General features: G+C 35.4%; 1 protein-coding gene across 9 annotated transcripts in view; it reads right to left on the bottom strand.

Annotated features, from left to right (window-relative positions):
- The window catches only part of NOL4 (nucleolar protein 4), a 407,060-nt gene that overhangs the window by 2,936 nt on the left and 381,643 nt on the right, over positions 1-22,481 (bottom strand). The window lies entirely within an intron of this gene.

The raw sequence follows: 22,481 nt of genomic DNA, 5'->3' as shown, positions 1-22,481 counted from the left end.
GCAACTACTTAATGAAAGGTAAGAACCATAACTATTAAATTTGCAATGAGTAAGACATTTAAAATCCTTGAATAAACATTACTGGGGACATTAACTGAAGGCATGCTCAAGAATTGTAGCAATTCTCTTACTTGAAATGATTTAAACAGATTTTTCTTAGAGAACTTTTCATATATTCAATTCCTGAACTGAAACAAGGGATGTTATTTTATCCTGTTCCTCCTTCTTGAGGCCTGATGGAAACAGGTCAAGACCCAACCCCTTTCACCCTGTACCCGAAGGGAGAAGGGGACTCCTGCCAGCAAGGAGGCACGTCTCAGGAAATGGGAACAGCTTCACTTGTAATCTAATTAGGACAGAGACAAGACTAGCACACAAGAACTCGGACATTTGAGAGGGACTTATTTCCACTTCTGCCACAGCCTTAAAGCCTTGATTTCCTAGCAGGAGTTAGTTTCCATTTATTCTGCTGTTTACAAAATCCCAAGGCTGATACAGCAAGCTGAAAGGGAGAGATACGGGGATGTTGCACGCGTAGACAGGAATTCATGAAAAAGCATGGAAGCAAATCAATAGCAACTAGTGCATTTGGAAAGTTCTGAATGGATTAAGAAAATACCATGACATAATGGGTTCTGGTTTATGGATGAACCAACTTTAAATTTGGATTTTTTACCCTTTATATTCAAGTATCCCAGGACCAGTACAAATCTTTATAAAACAAAGTAGAAAGGACTTTCCTCAATTATGTAGATATGTCATGTCTAGTTGATCATTTTATTAGAAGTTGTAACATTTTATGATGTTTTTGCTGACAAGCCAAGTGGCTGGTTAATGTCTTTAGGTGGAATTAAGAAAGGGTGAGGCTAGGGCTCAAGTTCTTTTTGGGATAAAAAGATTGTGATTTCGTTCTAACACCATGGTTCACAGGTTATTCTCTATCTCTGGCTCAGAGATAAAGGCTTCCAAACTAATACATAGTTTTCACTTTCTTTCTAATTATTAACACAGACAAATTCTAGATAGCTCAGTAACACAGAAGCCATTCACAACTTTGTTATTTTTCTGGAAGGAAGTTGACTTCCATTATCTTGGAGTCTTTTAGATCTACAGGATCAGGATTAAGTATAATTAAAAGTATAAGGAATTGTTTTTGCTGAATATTACTCAAATCTTCCAAGTTAAGAGGTCGAGTAGGGAAGCAAAAAAATTAAGTCAAAAATGAACAAAATTAGTGACTACTCAAACCGCTCTTTTGTTTGTTACTAGTATTTTTTTTTTTTTAAAGATTTTATTTATCTATTTGAGAGTGTGTGTGCAAGAGAGAGGACGAGGGTCAGGGAGGAGGAGAGGAAGCGGAAGTGGGAGAAGGAGACTTCCTGCTAAGCAGGAAGACTCACATAGGGCTCAATCCCAGGACCCCAGGATCATGACCTGACCAGAAAGCAGACTCTTAGCTGACTGAGCTACCCAGACACCCCTGTTACTAAGATTCTTATCTCCCTCATTCAGACAATGTCATACCTGACTGGCTTAGCTTAAACTGAACAATCAATGTAAAGTAAAATGTCAAATTTTATGAAGATGTTAAATTTAATGAAGTCAAGGAAAATATTCTTGGAGATTTGCTCAAATAACAAAGCCATTAAAAAGTGTGCATTCTGGAGGAGCGGCCAGTTAATAAAACAAGCAAAAAGAATGACACAATAGATGTTTCAAGAGAAAATGATTTGAATATCAAGTGTTAAAGCAAATCAGAAAACTTGACTAGTTTTAAATACCATAATTATGCAGACTTTATAGTCATTCTGAAAATCTGAGCAAGAGGTATTTCATGGTAACAGAAAATGTTAGAAGAATTAAGCTCCACCAAAATCAATCTTTGATTTTTTTTTTAAAGGTTTGGGGGAAGATTTATAAGTTATTTATTTATAAGTTATAAGTAAATTCTAATTAAATGAAGATGTATATCCATAATTCACTTTATTTTTTGATGTATTTCTTAAAATATAGTTCACATACAATGTTATATTTGTTTCAGGTGTACCCAACACTGTGATTCAACAACTGCTATGCTAGCTTACTTTTGTTTCAAGTTATTATACTTAAAATTTGTTGTAATATTAGAAGAATTTGATTCATTATATACATGTAACACCCAGTGCTCATCACAAGTGCCCTCCTTAAAGCCCATCACCCATTTAGTTCATCCTCTCCCACTTCCCCTCCAGCAACCCCTCATTTGTCCTCTATTGTTAAGAGTCTATTTTATGTTTTGTCTTTTTTTCTTTCCCCTATGTTTATCTGTCTTGTTCCTCAAATTGCACAAATGAGTGAAACTGTATGGTATTTCTTTGACTTATTTTGCTTATTAGCATAATACCCTCTAGCTCTACCCACATCATTCAAATGGCAAGATTTCATTGTTTTTAATGGCGAATATTCCATTGTGTATGTGTGTGTGTATATGTGTGTGTGTGTGTGTGTGTGTGTGTGTGTGTGTGTGTATATATATATATATATATATATATATATATATATACCACCTCTTCTTTATCCATTCATCAGCCAATGGGCATTTGGACTCTTTCCATAATTTGACTATTGTTGATAATGCTGCTATAAACATTGGGGTACATGTGCCCCTTTGGATCAGTATTCTTGTATTCTTTGATAAATATCTAGCAGTGTTGGATCATAGAGTAGTGCTATTTTTAAGTTTCCGAGGAACCTCCATACTGTTTTCTAGAGCAGCTGCACCAGTTTCCATTCCCACCAACAGAGTAAGAGGGTTCCCCTTTCTTGGCATACTTGCCAACATCTGTTGTTTCCTGTGGTATAAATTTTAACAATTCTGACAGGTGTGAGGTAGTAGCTCATCACAATTTTGTGTTTCCCTCACAATGAGTGAGGTTAAGCACCTTTTCATGTATCTGTTGGCCATCTGTATGGAATCTTTGGGAAAAAGTCTACTCATGTCTTCCCATTTTTTAACTGGATTATTTTGGGGGGTATTGAATTTATTAATTTCTTTAGATTCCAGATACTAACAGTTTATCAGCTAGGGCCTTTGCAATTATCTTCTCCCATTCTGAAGGTTGCCATTTCACTCAAGTATAGCTATCACCTGCCACCGTACAAACCAATTTTAAATTCATGAACTATATTCTGTAAGCTGTACCTTTCATTCCTGTGACCGTCATTCTATAACTGGAAGCCTGTATCTTCTCCTTTCCTTCAACCATTTTGCCATGCCCTATCCCCCTAGCTACCATTAATTTGTTCTCTGTATTTATGGGTCTGTTTCTGCTTTATTTGTTTCATTTTTTAGGTTCCACAAATAAGTGAAATCATATGTTGTTTGACTTTCTGACTTATTTCACTTAGCATAATACTCTTTAGAGATCCATCCATATGGTATCAAATGGCAATATCTCATTTTTTTAATGGTTGAGTAATAGGCCATTACATGTACACACACACACACACACAGATCATTCATCTACTGATGGACACTTGGTTGCTTCTGTATTTTGGCTATTGTTAAAAATGCTGCAATAAACATAGAGGTACATATATCTTTTCAAAGGAGTGTTTCTATTTTCTTTGGGTAGTTAGCCAGTAGTGAAGTGCTAGATCATATGGGATTTCTATTTTTGATTTTTTGGAGAACCTGCATACCATATTCCATAGTGGCTACATAAAATTACATTTCCACCAGCAGTACACGAGGGTTTCTTTTTCTACATATCTTCACCAACACTTGTTATTTCTTGTCACTTTGAGTCTAGACATTGACAGGTGTGAGGTGATAACCTCCTTGTGGTTTTTATTTGCATTTCCCAAATGATTCTTGCCATCGAGCATCTTCCCATGCATCTGCTGGCCATCTGTATGTCATTTTTGGAGAAATGTCTATTTGGGTCCTCTGCCTATTATTTAATGGGATTGTTTGGGGGGCTTTTTGGTGTTGAGTTCTTTACATATTTTGGAGATTAACTGCTCTTTGGATATATTATTTGCAAATATCTTCTCCTAATCAGTAATTTGCCTTTTCAATTTGTTTGATAGTTTCCTTTGCTGCACAAAAGCCTTTTATTTTGGTATATTGCCAATAGTTTTTTTGCTTTTGTTTTCCTTGCCTGTGGAGACCTGCCCCCCAAAAAATGTTGCTGAGGCCAATGTCAAAGATTATTGCCTATGTTTTCTTCTAGGAGTTTTATGGTTTCAGGTCTCACATTTAGGTCTTGAACCCATTTTGAGTTTATTTTTCTGTATGGTATGAGAGATTGATTTTGTTTGGTTTTTGGTTTTGGCACAAAATGGAGTTATCTAGTTTTCTTAGCACCATTTATTAAAGGGACTATCTTTCCCCCACTGTATATTTTTGTCTCCTTTGTCATGTATTAATTGACCATATAAGTATGGATTTATTCCTGGCCTCTCTATCCTGGTCCATTGATTTACATGTGTTTTTGTGTCAGTAGCATTCTGTTTTGATTACTACAGCTTTGCGGTATATCTTAAAATCTGGGACTGTGATACCTCTGGCTTTGTTGTTCTTTCTCGAGATTGCTTTGGGTATTTGAGGTCTTGTGGTTTCCTATAGATCTTAGTACATTTGTTCTAGTTTTGAGGTCTTGTGGTTTCCTATAGATCTTAGTACATTTGTTCTAGTTTTGTGGAAAATGTTATTGGTATTTTGATAGGGATTGCATTGAATCTATGGATTGCTTTGGATAGTGCAGATGTTTTAACACTAATTCTTCCACTCTATGAGCATGGGATACCTTTCCATTGTCTTCAATTTCTTTCATCAGTATTTAATGTTTTCAGAGTACAGTTCTTTAACCTCCTGATTAAATTTATTCCTAGATTCTTTTAACTTCTGCTCTGATCTTAATTATTTTCTTCTCTCTACTATCCTTGAGCTTTGTTGTTCTTTTTCTAATTTATTTATGCACAAAGTTTGTTTATTTGAATTTTTTTTTTTTTTTTTTTTTTTTTTTTTTAGGTAAGCCTGATTACAAGAGTCTTTTAGCACTGTTTTTGCTTCATTCAGAAAATTTCTACTTTTATTGTCTCAAGGTATTTTTCAGTTTCCTCTATTTGTTGAGACATTGGTTGTTCAGTAGCATATAGTTTAGCTTCCATGTTTTTTTTTCCAGTTTTTTTTTTTCCCCTACTTGATTTCCAGTTTCATACTGTTGTGGTCAGAAAAGATGGTTGGTACAATTTCAATCTTCTTAAACTTATTGAGACTACTTCATGGCCTAATATGATCTATTCTGGAAAATGTCCCATGTGCTTCAAAAACAATGTGAATCTGTTTTTAGACAGAATATTCTATATATCTGTCAAGCACATCTGGTCTAACATATCATTTAAAGCCACTTTAAAAAATGATTGTCTGGATCATGTATTGTTGATACAAGTAGGGTGTTAAAATTCCCTACTATTTTCATATTACTGTTAATTTTTCCCTTTATGTCTGTTAATATTAGCTTTTAATATTTAGGTGCTTCTATGTTGGATACATAGGTATTTACAATCATTGCATCTTATTGGATCAATCCCTTTATCACTGTGTAATGCCCTTCTTTGTTTCTTATTAGAGTCTTTGTTTTAAGGTCTAATTTGTCTAAGTATTGCTACCCAGCTTTGTTTTTGTTTTCATTTATTAGCATGAAATATATTTTTCCATCCCTTCTTTTTCAGGTTGTCTGTATCTTTAGGTCTGATAGCTAGTCTCTTGTAGGGAGTATCAAGATGGGTCTAATTTTTTATCCATTCAGTCCCTCTGTGTCTTTTGATTGGATAATTTAGGCATTTGTATTTAAAGTAATTGTTCACAGGCATGTACTTATTGCCATTTTGTCAATAGTTTTCTGGCTTTTTGCAAATCCTCTGTTCCTTTCTTCTTGTTGTCTTTATGTTTTGATTTTCCGTAGTTATATGTTTAAATACCAAATTTAGAGAAGGATACAATAAGAAAAGATAATTAAAAGCTAATATCCCTCATGTATATATAGACAAAAATCCTTAACAAAACAGAGCAAGTCAAATTCAATAATATATTGATAGGATCACACAGCATGATCAGGTGGGTTTATTCCAAGGATTCAAGAATGGTTCAATATCTGCAAATCAATCAGAACAAAAACAGATACAAAGCATACAGTCTTCTCCATAGATGCATTCCAAACTGGGAAGGAACACCTAAAATTGTCAATCCTAAAATTTGTATGGAACCACACAGGACCTCAAATAGAGAAAGTAATCTTGAAATAGGACCAAAGCTGGAGGCAACGTCCTCCCTGATTTCAAAAAACGTTACCAAAGCTTTAGTAATCAAAATAGTGTGGTATAGGCATAAACACAAACAAACCAATTGGCAGAGATAGCCCAGTACTATACTTAGATGTATGTGGTTAATTAATTTAGGACAAAAGAGCCAGGAATACACAATAGGGAAAGAACATTCTCTTTTATAAACGGTGCTGGGAAAACCAGATAGCCATAGGCAAAGAAATGAAACGGAACCTCTAAAACTATACATAAAAATTTACCCAAAGTTGATCAAATACTTTAAGACCTGAAACCATAAACTCCTAGAAGAGAAAATAGATGGTAAACTCCAAGACATCAATCTGGCTATGATATTTTGGATTTGACATTAAAGCAAAAGCAACAAAGGCAAAAATAAACATCTGGGACTAGATCAAATTAAAAACCACTTCACAGCAAAGGAAACCATTGATAAAATGAAAGAAGCCTACCAAATTAGAGAAAATATTCGAAAATCATATATCTGATAAGGGGTTAACATCCAAAACATATATAAGCATAACACAATTTAATAGCAAAAAAAAAGTCTGATTAATAAATGGGCAGATGATCTAAATAGATAGTTTTCCAAAGATAATATACTGGTAATTACCTGTATAATCATCAGGGAAATGCAAGTCAAAGCCACAATGATATATCACTTCACCTAAGTTAAAATTGCTGTTACAAGATTTCATAAAACTTCGGTGGACAAAACTCAAAATTCAGCAATTGATAAATATATTACAAAATATGTATTACAGGTCTACTACTAAGAAATTTTTTGGAGGGGAGTAACATTTTTCTTAACTGGGGTTTCAGGTTCATATTTCCTGTTATCAAAATCAACTGTAAATGTCCATCTGTTAATGTAGATCAATATAGAGATTTTATGAATTGTATAGATGTTTCCAAATTGAGTATATTCATCATTTGTAAAACATTTATAGCCTTCTGGATTTTCTAGAAACTTACCTAATAACTTGTCAATGCATTGCAGGTTAATTACTTCCAACTGAAGATTAAACTGGCAGTTCTTCAATTGAACAGTAAAATCTATTTTGAGATATGGGAATTTATTTTCCACGTGTATAAAGTCCAAAAAAACATTGCTGAAGCTGTAGTATGTGCTCAGCAAATATATCCACAGGAAATGTGTGTGGAAATGTAGATTTAAATTCTTGTTTTAACTTGGACAGTATGAATTTATAAAGCAGCTTAGCCACTACATGGAAGTCAAACAATGTTATCAGCAAAAAGGCATAAACTTCACATATAAGAACTGTTTCATCTTGTAATTTCATATTAAATTAATCGAGAATCCTTGTTCATTCTGTAGCATAAGCTAATTTCCAAAGCCAGTTAGTGTTCAGAAAAATTTCAATCTTCGCTCTGACCTGAAAGTTTCCCACAAGGCCATCAAGCTGCTGTGTCTTAGGACAAGTAAGGGTATCTGGATTTTATTTTTGACAATATCTCACAGAACTTAGGATAATTAAATTGAAGAAAACAAAGTTTAACGCTGACACTGCTGTACAACATCACATGATCAATTCAAAGGTTTTCCACAATGTACCTAACTCAAAAAATAAATAGTTCAGGAAGTAACCATATGACTTATATTTTAATAAACTTTGTAAATTTGTCCAAATAAGCCTTTCTGCTTCATACATCTTAGCAGATTCCACTTTAGGTTTTACTGAATTATTTTGTTCTTTACAATGAAAATATTCTCAGTGAAAGCTGTTTCACTTTATACTATTCATAAACACAAAGTCTTTTGTCACTTCAAACTCATCACTGATTATTTAAAAAAAAAAAAAAAAAAACCCTAGCAGTATTAGTAACATCTCCACTTATACAGAGACAAAGAAAACCACTTTTAATCAGTTGCCTTGGTTTTTAATTGATTATTATCCCCAATATCTTAATTTCAGCCCTTTAAGCAGTGTTTTTGCCATAATGCTACCAGTCAAGCAAGTTTCTTTAGAAACAGTTCTTCAATTGCTGCAACCAAACACCATTTAATAAACTCATTATCTTACAGTAAGTGAAGTCACTTTCCCTGCTTGACTAATACAGGAGCCACTTAGAAACTTACTTTGGTTGCACACTTTCATTTTATGTTTTGATCATATGTTTAACAGAAGGATTTTATTGATAATTCATACTTTTCTGACAAAGGGTGAAAAAAATTAACTATTATTCTTTAGCAGCTTGGCTAAATTGGCTAATACCTACAAAGCATCCAGGGCAGTGCTTGGCTAATAGCAGATATACATGACTAAATTCAACAAACAGGTGCAGTTACAAGTGATCATAATAGAACTTTCCCTTTTAATACTGCTTTTGATGATAGGATTATAATGGTACCACAAAATGTGCTGGGCTGCTTTCCATTTCTTTTCCCTCTTTTCAATCTGTTTGTCTAAAATGAGTATTTCATCCTTAAGGTTTTGGTAAAACTCATCTGTTAAACTATCTGGTTATATTTTTTTTAATTCCTAGGTTTTTACAATACTGATTCAATGTATTAATCATTGTAAATTTGTGGGGAATATCTTTGAGTCAGTATTTGCCAATTACATTTTTGTAAAACCAGCTAACTAAATTTTCAAATATACTAGCATAAAGGTATTATTTTAATATTTAAAATCTTTTGTTCTTTCATTCTGATGATTTTATACTTACTTTCTTGGCTAATCTTGCTTTAAGTCCTTTCAAAGATTTTGCTTTCATTGGTCATCTCTATTGCTTCTTTATTTTCTGTTTAATTTCTCCATTTATTTTCTCTGTTCTGTTTCTAACTTCTTGGATTAAATGAAAAGTTCATTAACTTTCTTTGTCTAATGTGTGTGCCAAAATGCCACTTTAGTTCCATCCCACAAATTTAATGTGTAGTGCTTTCATCTTCATTATGAATATTTCTAAATACAATGCTATCAGTATATTAATAATCCTTTGCCACCATTTGCTTAGTCAATATGAAAGAATGTGTGTTGGGCAGGTTCTAGATATAGCCAGATTAAATTTTTGTTGTATTTTCAATTCTAAGTGATTTTCATTTCTATCAGTCTCTGAAAGAAGTGTTTTAAAAGTCTATAGATATGCCCATTTCTTCTTGGAATTTTGTTAACTTTTTATTAATTTTAAGGTTATGTTGTTGGAGCATATAGTTTCTAGACAATTGTGACTATGAACTGTTCCCTGCATTATTAGGTAAGAAATTTAAAGCTTTTGCCTTAAAGCCTATTTTTTACTTATTATATGTGTGAATGTGTGTACACACACCTACATTTCCTCTAAATATTTTGCTGCAAGATTGTGTTTTGTATGGTTCTTTTCTATCAAAATGAAACCACTTTTAATTTATGCATCTACCTAAGAATCTGTCCTTTAACAAATACTGGATTACAACACAAGATATGTGTTAATATAAGGTCTGGATCACTCCATCTTCAGGGGGTTTACCACTTTGATTAGTAGAGAATGTCAGATGCCACAGTTCAGTGAGAACTGTTTGACTCTTCTAAAGTCTTTGTCAAACTCAAGCCATTTTCAACCCATTCAGGTCTAATATAAGCCTAACAGATTGTGCTGTCAAGTACTTAACTCCTCTTGACCTCATCAAATTTATCCCTTTCTACTTAATAAACACTGATTAATCAACATTAGGTTACCAAGGAACAGGGTATTTATCCATGAAGTATGTACCAAATTGCTGAGATACATATTCTACAGACCACTACGAAAACACAAAAAGCAAGATATTTATCACTGTCAAGTAGCTGTTTAAGGCATTATGCAAGGGAGAAGAGAGGAGTATATGACTTACCCCTGCCCTCCCCCCAAATTATAAGTCTACTTTCTACCAAAACTAAGGATCAAGCACTGACAAGGAATTACAGGTTGAATTAAATCTTCCATAATATACTTCCATGTTGATTTGAAAGCAATTTTGATTATTTACACTGTAATTGTTGATATCCCATACAAAACAAAAAAGCATACATGACTGTCCTGAAACAAATCTAGCTGACTTATTTCAAAATGCATTTTAGATCTGCTTTTAAAAATTCATTTATTAAATTTTTCTTTTAGTGAGTTTTTGCTGTATTTAATCTTTTCATTGTCTTAATCCATTTGATTTATTTCATTTTTCTCACTTAATGTGCCTTGTTAAACAAAACAAAAGTAAAATTGCAATTGAAGAGCTTTTCTACACGATTTGAAAAGACTCCATTGTTTCCCCCATTAAGAAGGCCAATCTTTCCTCTAGGTTAGATTTACTAACTGAGGGCACTCCGCTCTGTAAACAGCCTTAGTTTTTTCATTGTGTGGCCCTTCCACTTGAGTTTCAAATTCAACATTTTCTAGAGACCTAACTCTGATAAACTGTAGCAAGACCTGGCAGTGTCAGTCACTCTCCAGTAGAATCTTGGAAATTTATGAGGGAAACAACTCAGCATGCCTGTTTTGTGCCTAGTTTGGGCTTGTGGGAAAGGACACAAACACTGTAGTAGAAGAAGAGTTGTTTTCTTAACTCAGATGAATCAAATATACTACATGAGGGTAAAATGAATTACAATACTACTTGAGTTTTTGCATTTTCATACATGTCTACTTTTTTCAAGTAACAGGAAGTAATGTCCCCCCCAAATAATAAGCCCAGAACATCCATTTATTATTTTTCAGAGCTGAGGCCAAAAATATCTAAATTGCTTAGATTATTGGGTTCTGCCTCTACCATAACCCTATGATTAAAATTTTACCTTTTCTTATTTTAAAAGTGTGTGTGTTATGGATGTACGTATTGTATGTATGTATTTCCCCATTTAGTGAGAGCATGAGGGGGAGGGCTTAGGGGCTTGGGTGGGGGGTGGGTCTCCAGCAGGGTCCATGCTGAGCAGGGAGTCCCACATAGGGCTCTATCCCACAACCCTGAAATCATGATCTGAGTGGGATACTTAACCAGCACAGCTGGTGCCCCTTAACTTTCATCTTTTTCCAAGGACTAGTTGGAAGTTTAGTAAACAAGGGGAAAGATGAGAAAAATCTCCAGAAGGTCCTCAGGAAAAACTAGATATGTTTTATTCTTTTGTATACTTTTTATCTTATTTTAAAATTAACAGGAAACCCCAATAAGCTAAAATTTTAAAACATCAGCTGTAAAATGTATCTGTTTATGTGTATTCAATCTATTTTCAGAAATATTTGAAGACATTTTAAGGAGGTAAATTAAATGGAAACTGTACCTATGATAAAGTACTAGTAACCCAAAGAAATAGTAAAACTCTACTAAAGAATTTGGACTTGGACACAGGTTTCATCTTCAAATGATGAAATCTCATTTTATACATATATAGTTATAATAAAACTAGTATGTGAAAAATCTGGGTTCAAGTCTTAATATGTAAACTCTCTAGATATGTGAACTGTAAATTTGGGCAAATCATGTATCCTCTGAGATTCACAAGTAAAATGTGAATACTGCTACTACTTTTGTCCATTTGCCAGATTGTTGGAGCAGGGGAAATGAAATTATGCATGTTAAATGGTTCAATGAATGTGAAAGCTGATTTATTTGACACACAGAGAGAGAGATCACAAGTAGGCAGAGTAGCAGGCAGAGGGGGCGGGGGGGAGGGGGGGAGTAGGCTCCCTGGTGAGCAGAGAGCCCAATGCAGGGCTCAATCCCAGGACCCTGGGATCATGACCTGAGCCAAAGGTAGAGGTTTAACCCACTGAGTAACCCAGGCACCCTGTGAGAGCTGATTCTTAACTGGAATCCTACCCTTGCCTTAACTTCTCAGTAAAAATAGAGGATTCATGGATTATTTAGGTTAAAGACTAAGGATTTATTCAAGTTGATGTAACTCATTGTATTAGTCAAGGTTCTCCAAAGAAACCAAAACCAACAGTGTACAAGATACATGTGTATAATACATAAGGAATTAGCTCACATTATTATGGAGGCGGGGAAGTCCCAAGATCTACACTTGACAGGCTAGATATTAAGGAAGCTGCGGGGTAGTTTCAGTCAAAGTCCCAAGGCCCGAGAACTAGGATAAGTGACTGTGTAAATTCTAGGGTGAGGGCGCCTGGGTGGCTCAGTGGGTTAAGCCGCTGCCTTCAGCTCAGGTCATGATCTCAGGGTCCTGGGATCGAGTCCCGCATTGGGCTCTCTGCTCAGCAGGGAGCCTGCTTTCTCCTCTCTCTCTCTCTGACTGCCTCTCTGCCTACTTGTGATCTCTCTCTGTCAAATAAATAAATAAAATCTTTAAATTCTAGGGTGAAAGTTTGTAGGCTCAAGACCCCCAAATTGCTGGTTTTTCAGTTCAAGTCCAAAAGCAAGATATGACCACTATCCAGCTCAAACAAGCAGATGGATTCCTCTCTGACTTAGCTTTTTTTTTTCTCTGGTCAGGTCTCAATTTCATTGGAGGACGCCCACCCATATTAGAACCTCCTCCTTTACTGAGTCTACCAATTCAAAAGTTTATGTCATTCAGACAAATCCAGAATAATGCTAGGCTGAATGTCTGGGTACCCTACGAACAGTGAAGCTGACACTTAAAATTACCCATCATATTCATGTGTTTTTTTTAAATTAGGTTCTCTAGATTTTTTTCTTATTTATTTGACAGATCACAAGTAGGCAGAGAGGCAGACAGAGAGAGAGGGGGAAGCAGGCTCCCTGCTGAGTAGAGGATGCGGGGCTTGATCCCAGGACCCTGGGATCATGACTGAGCCAAAGGCAGAGGCTTTAACCCACTGAGCCCCCCAGGTGGCTCTAGATTTTAATTCCAGTGGAGTTAACATACAGTGTTATATTAATTTCAGGTGTACAATACACTGACTCAGTTTTCTACACATCACTCAGGCTCATCAAGATAAATGTATTCTTGAATCCCCTTGGCCTACTTCACCCAACCCTCCACCCACCTCTCCTCTGGTAACCATCAGTTTGTTCTCTATACTTAAGAGTCTGTTTCCTGGTTTGTCTTTCTTTCCCTTGGCTCAGGAGACTTACCTAGATAAACATCGTTATGGCCAATGTCAGTGAAATTACTGCCTGTGCTCTCTTCTAGGCTTTTATGGTTTCAGGTCTCTCATTTATGTCTTTAATTCATTTGAGTTTATTTTTGTATATAGTGTAAGTCTGTGGTCCAGTTTCATTCTTTTTCATGTTGCCATCCAGTTTTCCCAATACCCTTTGTAGAAGAGAATTTTCCCATTGTATATTCTTGCCTCCTTTGTTGAAGAGTAACTGACCATATAACTGCAAGTTTACTTCTGGGTTTTCTACCTGGTTCCATTGATTTACGTGTCTATTTTTGTGCCAGTACCTACTATTTTGATTACTATAGCTTTGTAATATAACTTGAAGTCTGGAACTGTGATGCCTCCAATTCTGTTTTTCTTTTTCAAAATTGCTTTGGCTTTTGGGATCTTGTGTTTCCAAATAAATGTTAGTTATTTCTGTACAGTTAGGTCTGTGAAAATGGCTATAGGTTTTTTGATGAGGATTGCATTGACTCTGCAGATTGTTTTAGGTAGCACAGACATTTAACAATATTTGTTTTTCTAATCCATGAGCATGGAATGTCTTTCCATTTGTGTTGTCTTCAATTTCTTTCATCAATGTTTTATAGTTTTAGAGTACAGGTCTTTCACCTCCTTGGTGAAGTTTATTCCTAAGGTATTTTATTAATTTTGGTGCAATTGTAAATGCATCGTTCTCTTAATTTCTCTTTCCACTGCTTTATTATAGAAAGGAAACATATTTCTGTACATTGATTTTTGTATCCTATGAATTTACTGAATTCAGTTATCACTTCTAGCAGATTTTTTGTAGAACCTTTAGCATTTTCTATATACTATATTGTGACATCTATTAACAGTGAAAGTTTTACTTTTTTCTCACCAGGTTAGATGCCTTTTCTTTCTTTTTGTTTGATTGCCATGGCTAGGATTCAGTTTTTCAGCATTAAGTATAATGTTAACTGAGGATTTTTCATTTATAGCCTTTATGATTGAGGTGTGGTCTCTCTCAACTTACCTTGTTAAGTGTTTTTATCCTAAATGGATGTACTTTGTCAAATGCTTTTTCTGCATCTATGGAAATGAACATAAGGTTTTTATCATTTTTCTTATTGATATGTCATGTTGATTGAATCACAAATATTGAAACAGCTTTGTATCTGAAGAATCTTACTTGATGGTGGTGAATGATTTTTTAATATATTGTTCGATTTCAGTTGCTAATATGTGGTTGAAGATTTTTGCCTCTTTCTTCATCAGAGATACTGGCTTGGTGGTCTCTTTTTGTAATGTCTTTATCTGGTTTTGGTATCCTAATAATGCTACCTTCGTTGAATTAATTTGGAAGGTTTTTTTCTTTTTTCTCTTTTGGTAATAGCCTAAGAAGACTAGGCATTAAAGTGTCTTTAAATGACTGGCACAATTTACCTGTGAAGCCCATTGGTCTTGGACTTTCATTGGCTGGGAGTTTTTTGACTACTGGTTCAATTCTATTGATAATAATTGGCCTGTTCAAATTTTCCATTTCTTCCTCCATAAGTTTATATGTTTATAGAAATGTATCCATTTCTTCTAGATTGTCTAAATTATTGGCATATCATTTTTCATAATTTTCTTATATAATGTTGGTATTTCTATGGTGTTGGCCATTTCTCCTCTTTCATTTGTGATTTTGAGACCACTTTTTAAATTTATGAGGCTGCCTAGAGGCTTATCAATTTTGTTGATCTTTTCAAAGAACCAGCTTGGGTTTTTTTGTTTTTTGTTTTTTGATCAGCTGTACTGCTTTTCTAGTTTCCATATCACTTACTTATCTTTATTATTTGCTTCCTTCTGCTGGTATTAAGTTTGGTCTTTTTGTAGTTACTTTTGGTGTAAGGTTAGGTTGTCTGAGATTATTCTTCCTTCTTAAGGTAGGCCTGTATTGCTAGAAATGCCCCCCTGTCAGAAATACTTTGCTACATCTCAAAGATTTAATAATAAAGTGTTTTCATTTTTTTTGTCTCCATGTAATAATTTCTTCTTTCATTTCTTGGTTGACCCATTCATTTTTAGGTAGCATGTTACTCAACCTACATGAATTGGTGGTCTTCCTAGATTTTTTTCTGGTGATTAATGTCTAGTTTTACAATCCTGTGGTCAAAAAAGATGCACAGTATGACTTCAATCTTCATTTTATTGAAACTTCTTTTGTGGCCTAATATGTGATCTACTCTGGAGAACTGTTCCATGTGCACTTAAAAAGCATATGTGTTCTGCAGTTCTAGGATAGAGTGTTCTAAATATACTCTTAAATCCATCTTAAATCCATTGAATAACACATTAAATCCAATGCATTATTCAAAGCCACTGTTTCCTATTCAAATCAAAATTACAATGAGATAGCACCTGACACCTGTCAGAATGGCTAAAATCAACAACACCAGATACAATAGCTGTTGGCAAGGATATGGAAATAAGGAAGCTTCTTGCACTGTTAGTGGGAAGGCACACTGTACAGCCACTGTGAAAAACAGTATGGAGGACCCTTAAAAAGTTAAAAATACAACTTATGATCTAGCAATCATACTACCAGGTGTTTACCCAAAGAATAAAGAACACTGTTTCAGAGTGATACCTACACAGTATGTTTATAGTTGTATTTGCAACTATAAACCAAGTTGCAACTACCAAGTGCCCATTACTGATGAATGGATAAAGAAGATATACAATAGAATATTATCCATCCATAAAAAGAATGAAATCTTGCCATTTGCAACTTCATTGGGTTGATTTTGTTGGGGGATCTGTTTCCTTTCCTACATTAGGGAAGTTCTCAGCTATTATTTCTTCAAATACATTTTCTGTCCCCTTTTCTCATTCTACTTTGGGGAAACCTGTAATATGAAGATTACTATGCTTGATGGAGTCACTGAGTTCTCTAAGTCTATTCTCATTTTGCATAACCATTTTTTCTCTCACTTGCTGAGCTTGATGACTCTCCATTACTGCTTCCGAGGTATTCATTCTTCTGCTTCCTCTAGATGCTATTTATTCAATTATGTATATTAATTTTATTTATTGTGTTCTCATTGATGTTATCCACTCTCTTCTCAAGTACAGAGAGTACCTTTTTGATCTACCCTAAATTCTCTAATCAGGTATATTAATTTTCTCATATTCACTTAGGTCTCTTGGTATGATTCTGTCCTGTTCATTTGGGGCATATTCCTTTGTCTTTTTTCCTAACTCTGTGTCTATTCCCATGTGTTAGGAAAGTCAGCTATGTCTCTTGTTCTTGAAAGTAATGGGAGAGGCACACACTTTTAACAAGGTGGCACCTGTCTTCTCCCCTAGAGGACACAGAACCACTGCTGAGACTGGGTTGGCTGTGGCTGTTCTGCAAAACATAGGCAGGGGGTGCAGTTTTAACAAGGTGCCTATGACCTTTGCAGGAGATTGGGAGAGGCAATGTTGGCCAGGTTTGCTGTGGTCTTCTGGGGGACAGGCCTGCGAGACCAGGATTGAGTCAGGAACAGCTAGAGAGGATGAGGCACAGTGTAAGCAATTTAGGTAGTGAATGTCTGTGAATCACTGGTGCCTGCGGGTGACTGTGATTATGCTGGAGAGCAAGGAAGGGAAATGGTGCCTGCCAGCTCACTTGTTCCTAGAAACGTCCCTCAGGGACCTGTGAGATTATTAACTACCTCTCCTTCTACTGTGCCCCAGATTTTTTTTTTTTTTTTTTTCAAACTGCGCTTCTAAGCTGTATCTCCTCAGTCTCTTTGTTGTGCCAGCTCTTAAAGGGCAAGGACTCAGCTTCTTTGTACCCTCTAAGCTCTCTGAGCTAAGCCCAGTGATTTTTAGAGTGCCAGGCTTCAAATCCTGCCAGCTGTAAGAACTCATGAAATTTGGTCCTTCTACTTTTTAAAGCAAAATGCTATGGGAATTTGTCTTCTCTGTGCAGGCTTCCCAGTATGATGAGCTGTTTCTCACCCTTCTCAACACTTGAGGTTCTTGCCCCCCCTCTGTTGGCCACACCTAGAGGGTTGTGCTCTCCACCACATCTCTACCTTTTCTAATGTCTTCAATGTGGCCTCTTCTCTACATCTAGTTGTGCAGTTTGTTATACCAGTCATGGGGTCATTTTTTAGGTTATTTATATTGATGTGAGTGTTCTCTAGTTGCATTGGTGGGACAGAGTGGGTTTAGTGTCCTCCTAATTCTACCATCTTCCCTATAACCCTCATGTAAAGATAATTTCAACTTGGAAATTCCAAATGGAAAGTATTCTAAATCGTTTTAATGTTTTGAGATAATTATATAAGACATATTTACTACAAAGTAAATGCCTACTATACAAATAAAGATTTAATAGGAATTGCTTTTTGTTCTATATGCTCAATGGTAAAATCATTTCTGTCAAGGGAAATGAAATTCAGCCTGGCATTTTATTCATTTGGATTCTCTTCTGTGTTTGTTTTGTTTTCAATTATTTTAAAAATTTGAGTATTGTGACAGACGGTAGCTGCAATTATGGTGAACACAACAGTTACTGAATCACTATGTTGTACACCTGAAACTAATTAATATCGTGTGTCAAATTACTCTGAATTTAGGATATTAAACACACACCCCCACAAAATGTTAATACCAGAGTGAACAAAAATTTAGGATAGCAACAACCATAGCAGAAATTCTGATGGTTCATAAGGAAAGACATATGTGAAATAATGACCCCTCTAGAGTTAGGATTACCAATAATTAGTAACATTTATAGCTAAAAAAATGCAATATTACAACAAAAATATACCACTGACTCAGCTTGGTTACTAATTCTTCAATGTATGGTAGAATAGTTAAGTTTTTCTGTTTTAAAAAAACAATTATTTTTCTTTAGAAATTTTCCAATAATCTCATCACTATCAATAATCAAAAAGTGCAATGTCTATGACATCATTTCTATTCACATATTTTAAATACCTCAAAATTCACTATAAACATAATTATAGAAATAGCTGTATATGGAAACCTACAAATGTTACCTATGGTTATACAGTTATGAGACAAAGTATAAGTGAGATGCTTTAGTCTGATTCATTTGTTTGTAAAATTTGAGTTTCTTATATTTAATTATTTGCCCAAATCTCAACAAATTTCATCCATATATTTTAAGATGTTTAAATTGTATATATCAGGGGCGCCTGGGTGGCTCAGTGGGTTAAGCCGCTGCCTTCGGCTCAGGTCATGATCTCAGGGTCCTGGTATCGAGTCCCACATCGGGCTCTCTGCTCAGCAGGGAGCCTGCTTCCTCCTCTCTCTCTCTCTGCCTGCCTCTCTGCCTACTTGTGATCTTTCTCTGTCAAATAAATAAATAAAATCTTAAAAAAAATTGTATATATCAAAGGTAACTTTATATATTTTTTTTCTTGGAAGTGTGGGTGAAATGGGATGGGAAGATCCTGCTACCTCCTGAGTATTCATTTACACAGTCTAGTAAATAAAGGTTAAGAGGAGGAAAAAAACTAACTTTGTAAAAGAATTAATGCTAGAAGTCTAGCAAATAGTAAAGTAACTTTATTGAATCATTAAATTGAAGCTATTCTGTATGTCTAAAAACAATGTCCAGAACTGACATCAACATTATGGCAGTGTAAGAAGTTACTCTATTTTATTCCTTCTTTTGAACAAATGAATTGGATATACATACAAGAAGTGAAGTCCTTTGTGAGAACTGTAGTATCTAGAATATATGTCCGAAGACCCAGAAGGAATGTCACCCACCTATGCAACCAGTAGTAAGCAAACAGACCTTGGTCTGGGCTGTGGAAACAGCAAAGCCAGCAGACCTGGACCAATTCCTCTTACTGAGGTTATGAAAAACCTTGCGGAGAGCATAGACCTGGACAAATACCCACAGGTGAGTCAGCCATCCCAAGGAGAGATTCCAGCATGTCACTGGAGCAAAAAAAAGTTTGGCTGTAGTGGAGAGAGTAAGAGGAATTTGCGCTATGTACTCCACTCCCCACTACACAACAAAGGACTGAATTATCCAGCAGAAGTAACTGCTCTAGCAGAAAAACTGGAGAGAGGTGAGAAAATGTATGGCTACCCTAGTTGTGTGGGATGTTGCTTGAAATACCCATTTCTGTCCAGCAGCTGTAACTGGAGAGGAAGACTGGGGAAGAGGCAGATAAGAATATCAAATGCCAAGAAAGTGACAGGGTTCTTGCTAATTAAACTATAGACTTCAGCAAGAAATCTGCCCATGGTGCGTGGGAGAAGCTCACCCAAGAATCTCCCTCCCTGGGTCCACAGACACCCTCAATGCCTCCAGTGCTGAACCCACACCTTCCCCTACTCTGAAGTTGACTCCTTTTGCACATTCCTGAGTGGAGCTCTGAGAGCAGTTCTGGTAAATGGAGTGCTATCAGAAAAGCAGATCAGGGGCTGTGGGCAAGGAAGAAATGACAAATGTGAAATATATAGCACCACCTTGTTAAACCCAAAAAGCAGAGAAAACCCTAAATATAAAAGCACCAATGAATAGTGTACGCCACATGAAGGCAACTCATATAGATTAAGGAGGTATCAGCTACTTCAAATGTGAAGTATGGGAAGTTTATAATGATATGTACATATTATAAAAGTAGATCACAAACCACCAAAATTTACACATCAAGGAACTAGAAAAAGAAAAACTAAGCCAAAGTTAGAAGGGGGGAAAAAAAAACCCAAAAGCCATGAATGGTTTTTTTTTTGGGGGGGGGAGCATTACAAAAATGACAAATCTTTGGCTAGACTCAAGGGAAAAAGAGAAATCAAGGGGCACCTGGGTGGCTCGGTAGGTTAAAGCCTCTGCCTTCGGCTCAGGTCATGATCCCAGGGTCCTGGGATCGAGCCCCACATCGGGCTCTCTGCTTAGCAGGGAGCCTGCTTCCTCCTCTCTCTCTGCCTGCCTCTCTGCCTACTTGTGATCTCTGTCTGTCAAATAAATAAATAAAATCTTTAAAAAAAAAAGAGAAATCAAAATCAGAAATGGAAGAGAAAATTAAAACTTATATGGAGAAAAACAGAATAAGAGGCTGTTATAAACAACCATATGCCAAAAAACTGCCCATAAGAAATGAATAAATTCCTGAAAACACAAAACCTACTAAGACTGAAACAGGCAAACTAGAAAACTTAAACTAATGAGTAAGGAGATTGTATCAGTAATCAAAAACCTTTAAGACCTAAAACCCCAGGACCAGATGGCCTCACAGACAAGTTCAACCACACATTTGAAAAAGAATTAATGCACCTCTTTCCCAAATAGGAGGGAACATCTCCAAACTCATTTTATAAGGCAAGAATTACCTTGATACCACAGCCAGACACTTCCAGAGAACTAGAAAGCAAAAGTATTAATGAAAATTCAAAATTCTCTGCCAACCCATTAAAAAGATTATATACCATGCCCACATGAGATTTATCCTGGGGATGCAATGATGGTTCAACATAGACAAATCAATAAATATGATACATCACATTCATAGAATAAAAGACAAAAAATCACATTATCTCAAGATGCAGAAAAAGCATTTGACAAAATACAACATCCTTCCATGTTAAAGTCTCCTCCAACTGAGTATAGAAGGAATAACATTATAAAGTCCTTGTTGGACAAACCCCCCACTTAACATCATACTCAATGATAAAAGAATTTTTCACTAAGTTCAAGACAAGACTTCCCACTCTATTCTTATCCAACATATTGTTGGAAGTCCTAGTCAGAGCCATTAGGCAAGGCAAAAAAACAAAATGTATACAAATGAGAAAGGAAGATATAAAACTATCATCACTTGCAGATGATATGATCTTATATACAGAAAATCTTGAAGACTCAAAGAGCTGTTGAACTAATCAACAAATTCAGTAAAGCTGCAAGAAATAAAATCAACAAGAAATCAGTTGTTTCCATACACTAACAATGAAACATCTGACAATAAAACTATCCCATTCATAATAGCATAAAATATCTATACAATGAAAACAAGACTTTGATGAAAAAATTGAAGATGCAAACATGTAAAGATATCAATGTGCACAGATCAGAAGAATTAACATTATTACTATCCATGTTACCCAAAGCCATCTATAGATTCGTTGTAATTTCTATCCAAATTCCAAAGGCATTTTTACAGAACTAGTAAGCAATATTAAAACTTGAATAGAACCACAAAAAGACTCCCAATAAAGTAATCTTGAGAAAGAAGAATAAAGCTGTAGACATTGCATGTCTTTATTTGAAACTATACTACAAAGCTACAGTAATTAAAATTGTATGGTACTGAGGACACCTGGGTGGCTTAGTTGGTTAAGCAACTGATTCTTGATTTCAGCTCAGGTCATGATCTCAGGGTTGTGATACTGAACCCCACATCAGGCTCCATGCTGGGCACGAAGCCTGCTTAAGATTTTCACTCTCTCTCTCTCTCTCTCTCCCTCTGCCGCTCCCTACCCACTTGTGCACATGTGCATTCTCTCTCTATTTCTCAAAAAAAAGTATGGTACTGGCATTAAAACAGATACATATACAAATAAAACAAAATTGAGAATTCAAAACAAACTATTCCCTATAGAGTTAAATAATATTTAACAGCAGAGTCAAGAACATTCAATAGGAAAATGATTAGCTCACCAACAAATAGTCTGGGAAAACTGGATACCCACATGCAGAAGAATCAGATTGAACCCCTACATTACTCCACTCAGAAAAATTAACTTGAAATAGATTAAAAACTTAAACACAAGACCTGATTTCCTAGAAAAAGACACAGGGAAGAAGTTTTTGACATTGCTCTATGTAATGATTTTTTGGGATATAACACAAAAAGCATAAGCAACAATAGTAAAAATGAATATGTGGGACCACAGCAAATTAGAAAACTTCTGCACAGAAAAAGAAAAAAATCAGAAAAATAAAAAGACAAAGTATGGAATGACAGAAAATATTTGCAGAACACATTTGATAATGGATTAATATCCAAAACATATAAGGAAATCATGCAACTCAAAACAATCGAATTACAAAAATGACAGAACCAAATAGATGTTTTTCCAAAGAAGATTTCCAAGTGGCCAACAGA

Source organism: Mustela lutreola, chromosome 11, assembly GCF_030435805.1.
Source record: "Mustela lutreola isolate mMusLut2 chromosome 11, mMusLut2.pri, whole genome shotgun sequence".
Classification (NCBI taxonomy): Eukaryota; Metazoa; Chordata; class Mammalia; order Carnivora; family Mustelidae; genus Mustela; species Mustela lutreola.
Note: the sequence above shows the minus strand (reverse complement) of the source record. Positions and strands in the feature narration are given on the sequence as shown.